General features: G+C 28.1%; 1 pseudogene; it reads left to right on the top strand.

Annotated features, from left to right (window-relative positions):
- The first annotated feature begins 4,500 nt into the window (after positions 1-4,500).
- On the top strand, positions 4,501-5,642 carry LOC111288224 (arabinogalactan O-methyltransferase 1 pseudogene; annotated as a pseudogene).
- Positions 5,643-7,318: the final 1,676 nt, after the last annotated feature.

Genomic DNA, 7,318 nt, shown 5'->3' with positions numbered 1-7,318 from the left:
ACGTGATTGATGTGAAAAAATCTATAATGGGAAAATAACATAGAGCAAATCAAGTTCAACAAAGTATGAGTCAAATGACCCACTACTTTAATAAAACAAAAACATTATTTTTTTAATAAAAAAGAATTAAATAAATATAGAATTACAATCAGCCATCACGTTTGACCCTAAATCAATATTCAAAAAGCTATGGAGACAACTTTATTAACATAGATTTACCACCTAAACTTTCTATCAACTCCTTTCTTATTCTCATTTCAATAAAGCAAGAATAACTACTCCTCTCTTTTTCTCAAATATTTAAAAAAAAAAACATAAAAAAAAAATGAGATCCATGAAACAAGTATGTGTCATTTAAGAAAATTAAAAAAAAAAAACAAAAAAAGAAGAACTACGAAACAACCATGTGACACTCTCAATGAAAAGTTTTATGCTCCAGATAATTGCAAAATTTATATTATTCCAATGACCAAGTTTATGATTTAAAAAACATGGTATTTATTTCTCTAAACACCATGTTTCTAACATTGGAAACAAAATAACACAAATTCTTATGTTTAACATTTTTATTTATTATCATCCATGTTTAAAAATAAAAAGATGTGGTCTTGGATAAATCATCAAAAATATTTTTGAATTAATAAACATAAAGTTTGTACCCTAAACACTACACTTTTAGGTATCATTAATATTTTTTTTAAATTACGTCAATCACAGCGTTACGAACATTATAAACATGGTTGATATAGACAATAATGTTGCAAATCAAACTCAACACAGTATTGATCAAATGATCTACTATGTTTCAAAAAACAAAAAAGTAGAGTTTTTCTTAAAAAAAGAATTAAAAAAATATTGAATTATAATCATCCACCACGTTTGTCTCTAAATTAGTGTTCAAAAGGTTACAGGTACAATTTTATTAATACAAAATTTATCTTATCAATAGATTTATCACATAAACCTTCCATCAACCCTTTTCTGATTCTAACTTCAACTAAATTAAGGAAAAACCACCATTATTTTTTTCTTTAAACCCCACATTTCTAACATTAGAAACACAATAAAACCAATTCTTATATCTAACATTTTTATTTATTATCAATCACATTTGGAAACCAAAAGACGTGATTTTAAATAAATCATCAAAGACATTTTCGAACTAATGAACGTGAAGTTTGTACCCTAAATGCTATATTTTTAGGTATCATAAATATTTTTTTTTAAATTACGTCAATCACTATGTTACCAACATTATAAACATGGTTGATATAAACAATAACGTGACAAATCAAACTCAACACAGTATAAATCAAATAATTCATTACATTTCAAAGAACAAAAATGTAGTGTTTTTCCTAAAAAAAGAATTAAAAAATATTGAATTACAATAATCAACTACATTTGTCTCTAAATCAGTGTTCAAAAGGCTACAAATACAATTTTATTAATATAAAATATATCTTATCAATAGATTTGTCACCTAAACTTTCTATCAACCCCTCTCTTATTCTGACTTCAATTAAATCAAAGAACAATTATCCCTATTTTTACTCAGATATTTAAGAAAAAAAAAAACCCCAAAAGCAAAAAGTTAAGTAAAACCAAGAAAAAATCACGTGAAACCGCCACAGAAAAGTAGAAAATAAAAAATTCTCAAAAAATAAAAAAATTAAAGAGAACGAAGAAACAATCATGTAATACTCCTAATGAAAAGTCTTGTGTTTCATATATTTATAATATTTATCTTATGAATTATGCAATTAAAATCCACAATTAAATATCCTTAAACAATTAAATATCACGATAGCATTTTTTTTTCTAGAAATGGTACAAATAGTGATTTATAGTTTTTTTTTATATGAAAAGATTATAATATGAAAATAAAAAAGAGATTACTTATATTAAGATCTAAATCTTAAATTTATTAAATATTATTTATTAAATTTAATTTCAAGTCATTTGCTTAGCATTTAAATCGGATCCAAAATTTAAAAATCGTATACTAATAATTTTATTAGATTTGGTAAGAAAATAATTGTGGAAAGTTGAGACTTTAGAGTGCTTATTTTATTTCTTTGTTTTGGTACGTAGTTGGGAGCTGCTTATAACATCAACGACAAGAAAATCCACCAGGAAATTTCTTAAGTTCACAAATAAAGTTAGGTATTGACCCATTCTATTACCAAATCATCACATCAAAATTTCCAAACATCTTCAAGCTTAGCGAGACTAATAGAGTAAAAGTAACGTTTCAGAGCCATAATTTAGGGATATTTTGACGATACGATAGGAATGATTTATGTCGTATAATAATTATGTTTTACGATTAAATTTTTAAAAATTTAATAAAAATAATATTATGACATCATAAAAATTTATTCTATCACTTTATCAATGAATCCTTAAAAAAAAAAAAAAAAAGTGGAAACTTATTAACGAGCAGTTAGTTTTACACCGCTCCGCGTTGTCTTCCACGGAAACAAAACACCGTATAGCATCATCAGTTGGATGAGGACACGTGTAATCAAATCAAATGCATCTGATGGATGATAGGAAGCATTATTAGTTTACTAACCAACAAACTCAAACAGTAATATGTAATAATAATTAAATAATTTCTCTTACGCTATATTCGTTATGAATGCAAAATCCGCTCGAAAATAAACTTGCTTGACCAATTTAGTAAGGATTTGGATTTTATTATATTTTTAATATAATGCAATTAAATTTATCATATTATTAATTAAATTTAAATATAAATTTTAATGAGATTCATTTAATATAATTTTTTATAATTTTTTTCAATCATAATTATAATAATTTTATTATTATTTTCAATCTTACTTTTCATTAATATAAAAAGGTTAATGTATGGATTAGTTTGGAGTAAAAAACAAATAAGGCAGTATGCTTTTCACTTTGGCCTTTGTTATTCAATGTTTTACTTGGAGCTTCTACTTGTTTTTTCAAGAATTGCTCTATACATTTAAATTATTTTATAAAATATCTTTTAAATAAAATTATTTAATTAATTTTTAATAAATTACTTTTCAATTATTTTAAACATTTATTTTATCGTCTCCATCACAAAATTTAAATTATTACAAGTACTCTTATTATTTTGTACATTATGACAATATACATAAAAAATAATTTTATACATAAAAAAAAATGATCAAGATAAAAAGTGACGAATAAATCATTAAAATTATTAAAAAAATTGCTCTTTTAAAAAATTTTTAATTTACATTTTGTAAACTTTTAAAAGCTTTTAAATTTATTATCTTTATTCGACTACAAATTGATTGAAGAAAGAAAATTGGTTTAGGGTTGAACCGATTTAGGATTTGGAAATGAGAGAAGAGAATGGGAAAGAAATTGTATATTTAGGGGGTGACAGGTGTGAAAAGTAGAAATAATTTTGTTGAATTTTAAATTTGAGATGTTAAAATAAATTCTCATTATTATATAAAAAGTATAGGCCCCACAAAGACTCCATCACCCAATCATCAAAAGCAAAGTTGTAACATACTTGCCACTCCCAAGGAGTGTTGAAATAACATTTTTTTTCTTGATTTTTATCCTTGTTTTTAAACATTCAAAATTTTTTTTTCTTGAAATGTAATTAAATATCTGTGGGCCACCATTTATAAAAAATAAAAAATAAAAATTCTGATGTCGATCTATTAACGGTAACTTATCTATTTAGATTTTAACATTTACATTGATTAAAGATGACAACAAATAGGATGAAACGAATTTTTTTCATCATAAATTTAATTTAATTTTATATTTATGATATTTAAATTTAATTTAATTTTTTTAAAATTATTTTATATTCGAATTTAATTAGATTTGATATTGTATAAAATCATATCTAATCATATTTTATTTGAAATTAATAAAATATTATTTTTAATATAAATATAAATAAATATAAAATTAAATAAAATATTAAAAATAATTTTTCATAAATATATATTAAGTTAAATCAAAACAAATTTACTTAAAACTCAATTCTAAAATTTTTATTATTATTATTTGATCCAACCACATTTGAAATCTAATTTTAAAAAAATTCGACTCTAAACATTGGAACGAATCAAAATCCGTCGTCGGTTTATGATCCTAATGTCACGCACTATTTATTTGGAAGTATTTTTTAGAAATAAAAATATAACTTATTTTTTGAATATATAAAAATACGAAAATATTTACTTTAACGTAAGTTTAATAATTTATATGTTTATTTTAAATTCATTTTATATTAAAAATATATGAAATATAAAATTTATTATATGATCATTCATATCTGAACATAAATATAAAATATATATTTTAATTGTTATTAAAATTTTAAATTTTTTTATCATTATCATATCTAAACTCACCAATTTACTTCAACATCCAGACAAAAGTAATTTTCTCTCCTTATTTCCAAAACTGGTCCACTCCGCGTTTGACTATATCTCCATCCTGTTTCATTCCTCTCCTTTTATATTTATGTAACAAAAGCAAAAGCCAGACCTTAAACCAAGAAACCAAGAAACCAAGAAATCTTTTCTTTTCTTTTCTTTTTTTCGTTTCATAAGAAAGGTATACTTTCAACTAGTGGAAAAATGAAAAGAGAAGAGATTGTCAAGAATCGAAGTTTCGTCGCAGACAAGAAATGGGTTTTGCCTATCGCCGTCGTTGGCCTTATTGCAGGAGCAATGCTAATATCGAGTTTCATAAAAACCGCTGATTATTCCCTCCTATGCTCTCTCGCCAACTCCAGATCCCAAGCCGTAGATGACTACTCTGTCATCCAACTTCAAGCCATCATCCACTACGCCACGACACAAATCGTTCCGCAACAGAACATCGGGGAGATCTCCGTAACCTTTGACGTCCTCAAGAAACGCTCTCCTTGCAACTTCCTCGTCTTCGGACTCGGCTACGACTCCCTCATGTGGACTTCCCTCAATCCACGTGGCAACACCATATTTCTCGAAGAGGATCCCCAATGGGTTCAGACCGTGCTCAAAGACGCACCAAGCCTCCACGCGCACGCCGTACGGTACCGCACGCAGCTCCAGCAAGCAGACGATCTGCTCTCCCACTATCGGTCCGAACCGAGCTGTTCTCCCTCGAAAGCGTACTTACGTGGCAACGAGAAGTACAAGCTTGCCTTGGCGGGGTTTCCCGATGAGTTTTACGATACGGAATGGGATTTGATAATGATCGATGCGCCGCGTGGATATTTTGCGGAGGCGCCAGGGAGGATGGCAGCGATATTCTCGGCGGCCGTTATGGCGAGGAACAGGAAAGGACCGGGTGTGACGCACGTGTTGTTGCACGATATTGATCGGAGAGTGGAGAAGGCTTTCGCCGAGGAGTTTTTGTGTAGAAAATACTTGGTGAAAAGCGTCGGGAGACTCTGGCATTTCGAGATTCCATCCGTTGCTAACATGACCAGCCAAGACGATGCTTTGTTTTGCTAAAATGCGCCCCCTTCATTTCTATTTTTAGTTTTTTTTTTTTAATTTAACTTTTTACTAAGTATTATTGTAGAAAATTTCCTTTTTTCTAATTACGAGTAAAAAAATTGGAGTTAATAAATCACATGCATCACAACTCAATCATAAATTTTTCTTTTACTGTATTATTTTAGAATAAAAATTTCACTTTTTTTGTTTTACTGTTTGAGACCGTAGCATTTGACTTCTCATGAAAAATCATTGTCTCGTCTCTCCCCCCCCCTTGATTATTGCAGGCAATAAATATCTTCCATTTGTAGTTTGAAATTTCAATTTTCAAACACCTTACTCTGGTTCCGCTTGAACCGGTGCTGAATGGTTGGGTCAAATTTTGATCAATGCTTCGGTACGGTGGGCTCGTCAGTTTGTCCTTTGGAGAATAGGATCCCCTCTAACGTGTATAACTGAGTGCTCGTTTGGATGAGTGTTTAGCGCCGTTGAGGCACAATTTCTCTTAAATTTTATATCAAATCATATTGATTCGTTGTTTTAATAACAATAATAAAGGACTGGTGGGCTTTGATTATTAACTAGAGTAAAAAGCTTCAGTCAAAAACTTTCATTTTTCATTGCAGTGCACATTTTAATTTTAGTTATGTTATTTTTGTTTTTAACTTCTTTTATCCTTACAATTATAATTATTTTTATGTGATTTAATTTTTAGTTTTTTCATGCTATTTTTTTTTAAAATTTCAAAATAACTTATTAATTTAATATAAATAATTTGTATTATATAATAAATAATATTTATTAATATTTTGATAATAAAAATAAAATTATAAATATCATAAATAATATTAAAATATATAAAAATAATTTACAAATTCATTTTTAGAGTAAAGTCTTTTAACTGTCATTTTTATTTTTTTCACTGTTATCTTTATATTTGCATTTAAATATATATCTCACCATTAATTTTAAATTTATTGTTAAAATATTTAATTTTACCATTATAATAATCAATTTCTTCATAATCATTATTTTTAATTTCATCGTAGTTAATTTATAATTGATCTTCTCCTTATTTAAAAAAAAAAAAAAACTTTGTTCCTCTTGTATTGGTGGATTTTAAACTTGTTTTTTATTTGTTATAGTTTCGGTAGCTTTGCAGTGTGCGTATAAATTTTGGTAAATTTATCACATTATGGTAACATTAAAATTTGGTGATTATATTAATGAAAGTAAATAGCATGCTATTTCCACAACTTAAATAGTAATATTTAGTATTTCGCTTTAAAAGGTTGGAAATGGATTGATGTTTTTGTTGTTGTATATAAGCGGCAAGTGAAACCATGTGAATTGCCAAGAATATTGCGCACCAGCTGTGTCGAGCTGTTTTTTTTTTTTTTGTGTGTGTGTGGGTTTAGACAAAGACAAAGCTCCTCCTGGCTATGAATTTTGTCTTGGATGGGTGAACATGGGCGTTATCAAGCGTACATAGCACAAATTCAGGGCGATGGGTGAAGAGTGTCAGCCGCTCCTCGTCGAAAACCAACCCCGTTGCGTCGAGGGGGATGTGCTATGAGTGTCTGTGTGCCTCCGAGAGCTTACGTATCCTAAAAAGAGAAAGAAAAAGAAAGCAGGCAAAGAGGGAAATTGTGAGAGCTTACGTAGCCTATATCAGTGTGGCAATTTGAAGATTTCCCAGTGGAAGGGATGGACTGGAAATCAACAAGAGGAAAACGTCGCCAAGGGACAACAACAGTGTCCCACAACATGGAATTATTTTAATCAAATGCTTCAATAACGCCTAAACTTTAGCTGACTGACTGAGGCAGTATTTAAATTGTAATACC

Source organism: Durio zibethinus, chromosome 4 (assembly GCF_047325235.1).
Source record: "Durio zibethinus cultivar Kanyao isolate XHJ-2024 chromosome 4, ASM4732523v1, whole genome shotgun sequence".
Lineage (NCBI taxonomy): Eukaryota > Viridiplantae > Streptophyta > Magnoliopsida > Malvales > Malvaceae > Durio > Durio zibethinus.
This window is presented reverse-complemented; position numbering and strand designations above follow the sequence as displayed.